The following is a 7,558-nucleotide window of genomic DNA, read 5'->3' as shown; positions in this document are numbered from 1 at the left end:
AATCCTGACTATAAATATCAGAAGTAGATCGACATTCAAGTTGGTCACAATATACCCAGAAGCTGAACTTGCCAGATGTAAGTAACATTCATCCAACTCATTTTTTTTTTCCACAATTTAATTTAACTGAATTTAAGTCAATGGGGAAGCCAATTTGTGATACAAACCACATTAGGTTTGGTAGACCAACATAAAACCTACCTTTAGAGTTGTTTTCTAGGGATAATTGGGTGTGCTGAGAAATAATATCGCATTTAAATTTGGGGCTGGCAACTAGTTTTCACTATATTGAAAGCGCACTTTTCCGCATGTATTAGGTGGTCATCTTCTATCTTGTTACACGGAAGAAATTCTTAGTGTGGGGAGGGGGGTGATTTGTATTTTTCACTATTGTGATGATTAATCGATTGTTTTTGTTTTAATTTTAATTTTACATTTGTAAAGTATTTACGTTTGTAAAGTATTTACGTTTGTAAAGTATTTACGTTCGTAAAGTATTTACATTCGTAAAGTATTTACGTTTATAGAAATGAGACAACAACAGAAGTTTCATTCTATATTAATAAACTTTAGTTAGTAGCCTTCAGTACAAAGGTAGCTGGTCAAAAGTAAGAAAGGACAAAGATTTCAGTGCCGTGTTGTCATGAGTGTGTGTGAGTCGTATCAACGAGGACAGTTCTTTAGCATGACAATGAACATTCGCCTGGGCACGGCCTGCAGAAGCAAGTAGGAGTTTGAAGAGGAATATAGCTAGCTTGTAATACTCACGAAATACTATGATCAAGAGCAGATAAGGCGCTTTCAAAATGCCATAGAGTTCAAAGATGGCACATACTATGTGGAGCTTCCCTGGCATGTTGACAAGTTAGCCAGAGTCCCGTCTAATCATACTGTCTCTTTACGTATCTTGGACCGGGTAACTAAGGACCAGATAAAAAATAATATGTATTAGGACTGCTTGGAAGTGTTCCGGCAACAGGAGCAGGATGGTATAATTGAGATCTTTGTACCCGTCCACGAATTTCAGAATTATGTGCGGATACCACATTGGCCAGTTGTTAAGCATGACCCTACAGTTACAATCAAGATCCGTCATGTTTTCAATTGTAGCTTGAAGACTGGTAACGGAATGTGCCTTAATGAAGCCGCTTACTCTGACATCAACCTCACCGGAGACATGCTAAATTTGTTGATGAGCTTCAGAGCTAATAACTACATTCTGTTGGCGGACATTCGAAAGGCATTCTTAATGATACGTCTCAGCCTGGAAGCTGACAAGAACAGGTTCTGTTTCTTCATCAAGGACGGAGATCATCTTCGCTGTTTTAGATGCTCAACGTTGATTTTTGGGTTCACTGCCAGCCCATTCATATTCTTAAATTTCATGCAGCTCAGTATCCATTGGATGATTGTCGGAAGATGATGGAAACATGATTTTAAGTTGACAACCTTGTTACAGCTGAAGCAGATCCACACAAACTTGTCGAACTATATTCCCTTACAAAGAAACATTTGCGGGAGGGAGGATTTATTATCCAGTCATGTAACACAAATGTTGACGCCCTCTGAGATAGGATGAAAAGTGATGGTACGCTAAGTGTACATGACAAGGAATGGGAGAAAAATTGCATGTGGCACCTATTCAGTGCGATCCTGGTACCTCAACGAAGAGAAGGATTCTTTCTGAAGCTTCTAAACTATTCTACCCACTGTCTCTCTGCCTCATGGTTACAGTCCGAAGTCGTGTGCTTATTAGGACTATGTGGAAGAATCATTTTGGTTGGGATGATCCTCTTCCTCCTGAGATTTTGAGTGGTTGGAAAGAACTTTCTAAGCACTTGTCAGGGTTAAGTGATCTTCATATTGATAGACAGACCCTTGTTGCTAGACAACCTGGTGACCTGTACATCTTTTGTGATGCATCTAAGGAAGCCTATGGATTTGCAGCATATGTGGTGCAAGACCACCGATCTTGCTTGCTATTCGCTAAGGTAAAGGTTGCCCTAATGATGCCCAGGTAGTGTTGTCTTGGCTGTTGTCGCAATCTATAGCCAGCAAAAACATTTTTGCTAAAAACAGATTGAAGGACATTTTACTGATGAATCGCGAATTGGAATCACGATATGGACTAAAGCCTATTTTTAAATATATGGCCACGACGCATAATCCAACTGATATCATAATGAAAGGATTAACGATGAGAAGGTTTCTGTCCAATTTTGAATTTTGGTGTACTGATCCCTCTTGGCTAGGCGGAGGACTCCTTCAGTGGCCAGCACAGGAATTCCCATGCTTAAATGAACATTGCCGACAGATGGCTCATGCTTGGATGAATTATTTACTGGTCATGGGCCAAGAAAGCCCTTCTATCATACCTATCCATAGGTTCTCAACCTTTTCTCGTTTGCTGGGAGTCACCTCATTGGTCTACAAGTTTTTAGCTATTAAACTGGGGCGTGAATGAGACAACAATTCCAAAGCCACTGTTTATTTGCTGAAATTACTCCAGAGACAGGAATTTCCTGCAGAGATTGAGTATCTGACAGAACCTATGAGGAACCAGGAACCCATGTGAGTTCGTGCCTTGGATCTATTTCTGGATTCTGATGGACTAATCCGCTCAAGGAGAAGACTTGACCGATCTTCACATCTGGCATATGAGGTAAAAAATCCCATTTAGCTTGGAAAACATCACCCAATTATAAAACATTGTTGTAGACTGTCATGTGAAATGTTCACATTTGGGAACCAGAGCAACCTTGGCTGAATTGAAGCAGAGTGGCTACTGGGTTCCACAAGGTAGACAAGCAGTAAATAAGGTCTTGGCATCTTGTGCTAGATGCAAGCGATACAATTCCAGACCGATGCTTCCCAATGCAGTGACTAGTCTACCGGCTCCTCGTGCTGATTTTGAAGTGCCTTACCAGCATACAGGCGTTGACTTCACTGGCCACGTCTGAGTGAAAGAGGTAAACTCTGACAGAAAAAATGTATTTGTTAGTTTTCACTTGCCTGAATGTGAGAGCCGTCCATATAGAGGTGGTTCCAGACATGAGCATGATGTCCTTCTTTCAAGCTCTGGCTCGCTTCACAAATCAATATGGGATTCCGAGAGCTATCTATAGCGATAACTCCAAAACTTTTATTGGAAGTGAAAAACTTTTTGCCTGTATTTCTCTAATGAACGAATATCAAGATAAATTTGGCTCGTGTGACATGAGACTTAATACTATTCCCTTGTTGTCACCATGGTATGGAGGAACTTGGGAACGTTGCATCAAGACCATAAAAACCTGCCTATTTAAGATCATTGGATTATTTCACACTGGTGACCGTGATCTCCGATATTCAGAGATCGGTTAACAATCGACCTCTAACATACCAGGTGTCTGCAGACAATAATGCTACAGCTATCACTGCCAACATGTTCTTGAAACCCAACAAGAGCCCTGGGTTATTGTTATAATTGAGGCAGAGAGATCTGGCTACGGCAGTGCCATCCAGCAGGGAGAGACTGATCAGAACGATGGAGCATAGGAACCAATGATCTGCTGATTTCCATAAGTTGTCGTACAACGAATACTTTTTGGACCTGGGACGGAAATCTCCGGGGCACTCCCGATTGCGATCAGAGAATCACCTTCAAAAGGATGATGTGGTTCTGGTTAAGAGCCCCTTAAAACCGAAACCATTTTGGATTTTGGGAACTATTGTGGATCTTATACGAGGCAATGATAATGTAGTTAGATCCACCTGTGTCAGGAGAGGAGATGATCTTGTGGAAGTCCACTCATTGAAACATCTGTATCCTTTAGAGCTTTCTGTAGCCCCTAACAATATTCCAGAACCAGAGGTCACCGATTCTATCAAACCCACAGTGAATGAGCCAGTTGTTGATAGGGACGGAGAGCCATCGTGTTTATCTTCCGTTCCAGAAGACCCTGTCTGGTTATGTCCAATATGCAATGCTCCTCAATTAGATAAGGACATGATTGGATGCGATTCATGTGACGAATGGTATCATTTCCAATGTGTTGGCATCGATGAGGCACCCCCAAGAAGACGGAAATGGTACTGCCCTGAGTGTGCACCACAAAAACGGTGTAGAGGAAGACCAAGCCTGCTACCTGCCTAAAATTGTAATCAGCAATAGCATGTTGTAAGGGACAAGGAGGATACTATGTTCCTTATAAACAGTGGATTGGACATTGTTATTTTATTTCTTTTCTGAGCTTCAGTTTAATGATTTTTTTCCCCCTTTTGAATTTTTTTTCGTGTGTGAAAGAAAAAAATGAGTTGGATGAATGTTACTTACATCTGGCAAACTCAGCTTCGGGGTATATTGTGACCAACTTGAATGTCGATCTACTTCTGATATTTATAGTCAGGATTGAGTAGGAGGGGTGGGAGGTGATTACAATCTATATATTCAGGGTTGGTCTCTCTCTATGCCTTGCAGTCTGTACTGTGTTATCAAAGAGCCCAGACCATTATCTTCTACTCCGGACTTTTAGATAGTTCTGTTACCAGACCCCATTGGGCGGGTCGCTTAAGGAGAATTTCTTTTTTGCAACCCCGATTGCTGCCTGCACTTTAAAGCATCGCCCTTCAACCATTTTTTAAAACATAAATATAACATAAATTAAGGGTTCCCCTTACCGTAATTGTGGATGTTTTTTTTTTTCGTGCCGTTTTACAATTTGTCATTGTGCAGAAGGAGACAACTCTCGTTTACTAAGAGATTCGTTCATGTTTTTCATCTCATAATTTAGGACGCTCGATGGAACGATATTTTCTATTAAATCAAAACATAAAAAAAGAAAGCTGCGACTTTTTTTTAATTTAACAAAGTTGATATGTAGTCTTTACGCGACTATTAAGAGAATCGTTTCTGTTTTCATATCAGAACGCTAAAACTAACGAAAAAAAATTCATGTTTTTTGTTTTTTTAATTTGTTAAATTTTCATAAAAAAGTAAATGTTATCATAAGGTTTTTAAAACATTAGTCTTTAACATTTTTTTTTAATTAAAAAGTAAATGTTATGGCAAGGTTTTTAAAACATTAGTCGCTAACATTTAAAAATACAAAGGCTGAAACTTTTTAATAAAACAAGGATAAAATTTTTAAAGCTGCGGCGACTTTTTTTTTTTTTTTTTTTACTATAACAAAGCTTATAATATTAATAACACTAACCTAGTAACAAACAGTGACAATGCCACGACAGTTGCAGAGGAATTGTAGACAAAGTTGATAAGATTAATAATACAAAATGCAGTCTTTACGCGACTGTTAAGAGAATCGTTTTTGTTTTCATATCACAATTTACGATGCTAAAGTGAACGAGCCAACGATATATATACACATAAAAAGAAGCTGCGGCAACTTTTTTCTACATTTCTGACGACTTCTTTTGTTTTGTTTTTTTAAATTAAAAAATAAATGTTATGGTAAGGTTTTTTAACATCGCGAAAATACGACGAAGGAAAATCATATCTTTTTCGAGCAAAAATGAACGAATCTTTTAGTAAACGAGAGTTTTCTCCCTCTGCTCAATAACAAATTGTAAAAGATCGCCAATTTCGTAAGTACTAATGCTTTCGCCTGAAATGCTCTCATTTATAAAATTAATCTGAATATATTTGAAAAATAAAGTTTCGTAAAGGGAAATAATTCCTTATTGAGACAAATAGAGTTATTTCCCTTACTGAATCGCTTCATAAAATGTCCGCATTGCTTGCTTCATGTGAGTTCAGTGAAATAATTACATATATATTTTTATTCTTTGAGAATTGTCTATTTATTTAATTTCAGCTGAAGGCAAAAATAAATATTTAATGTGAGGTAAGAGGATCTTTGGCTTTGGACAAAATTAAAAATAACTTCAATCTAGAAAAAATTCTCCTTCACTGACTGAAACAGAAACACACACACACACACACACACACACACACACACACACACACACACACACACACACACACACACACGCACACACACGCACACACAAAAAAATTAATTAATTAATAAAATAAAACAATAAACGCTGAAAATTGTGGAGAAAATCGTGAGTCCCCAAAGAAAATAAAAATTGATCAAGCCAAGAAGAGAAGTACTTACTATTTAAGTTGCGAAATAAATAATAAATTAGCTTTTCATGATGTAGTTGGCCGTTTTAAAAACCTTGTCGTGTGATTTCGTCGATCCCAGCATAATATTTCGGACACTGGTAAAAAAAAAAAATGACATCCAGATTACTTGATTTAACACACACACACACACACACACACACACACACACACACACACACACACACACACACACACACACACACACACACACACACACACACACACATATATGACTTGCAATCATCAATCATCATATATATATATAAAGAGAAGCATTGTCCATCTCTTATAACAATAGGTAGTGATTATGTACAAACCACATGATTCTAGCAACGAAAAGTCTTATTAAAAAGCAAAACAAATAAAAAATTAAGAATTCAACAACACAAGACAATTGCTTACCTTCCATACACAAAGCAAAAAGAAAAATAATATTAGAATGTAATATCTTACCAAGCATATTTAACAATATTAGTCAATTCTTACTTTTTAGAACTGAACATATTTTAACTTTTGAAATGACTTTTGCTAACTTATTCAAGAAGGAAATTAGATTTTCCTGCCACAACTTCAAAGGAGTGCAATGTGGATTATCATTTCTATCTTAATGGAGAGAGATTCTCACACATCAAAAATGACATCAGTTTTCATGTATCTGAATTTTTTAGATTAGGATTGGCTATTCATATTATTTGGATTCTTTGGATTACTGTTCACCTCTTGAATGTTAATTACACAATGTTTTTGCAGATGTAATCTCTGACCTTTTCAGATTCTTTCTGCAAACTCGGGAATCTGCATGGGAATTCGAATGGAACCATTTGTTTAATCCACAAAGGTAGTTTGCTCTCATTCCGTCAGCCATGACTAGGTAGAAGTCTTAAGTAATTTGCTATTGTATTTTTAAGTGTCGCCCACACTGAGGATTGAACCTTCAACTTTCAGAAAAGTGTAACTGACAACAAAATTTTATCAAGTACAGGTTCTACAGCAAAATTTGTGAGTTTCACAAGATACACATGAAACATTTGTGAAAATGACACTCAAGATGAGAACAATAGTCGAACTAATAAATACTCACCTAAAAAATTTGTGAGTTTCACAAGATACACCTGAAACATTTGTGTATATGACACTCAAGATGAGAACAATAGTCGAACTAATAAATACTCACCTAAAAAATTTGTGAGTTTCACAAGATACACCTGAAACATTTGTGTATATGACACTCAAGATGAGAACAATAGTCGAACTAATAAATACTCACCTAAAAAATTTATGAGTTTCACAAGATACACCTGAAACATTTGTGAAAATGACACTCAAGATGAGAACAATAGTCGAACTAATAAATACTCACCTAAAAAATTTGTGAGTTTCACAAGATACACCTGAAACATTTGTGTATATGACACTCGAGATGAGAAC

The sequence above is a fragment of the Euprymna scolopes genome, chromosome 41, assembly GCF_053919585.1.
Source record: "Euprymna scolopes isolate OS-2025 chromosome 41, ASM5391958v1, whole genome shotgun sequence".
Classification (NCBI taxonomy): domain Eukaryota; kingdom Metazoa; phylum Mollusca; class Cephalopoda; order Sepiida; family Sepiolidae; genus Euprymna; species Euprymna scolopes.
Note: the sequence above shows the minus strand (reverse complement) of the source record.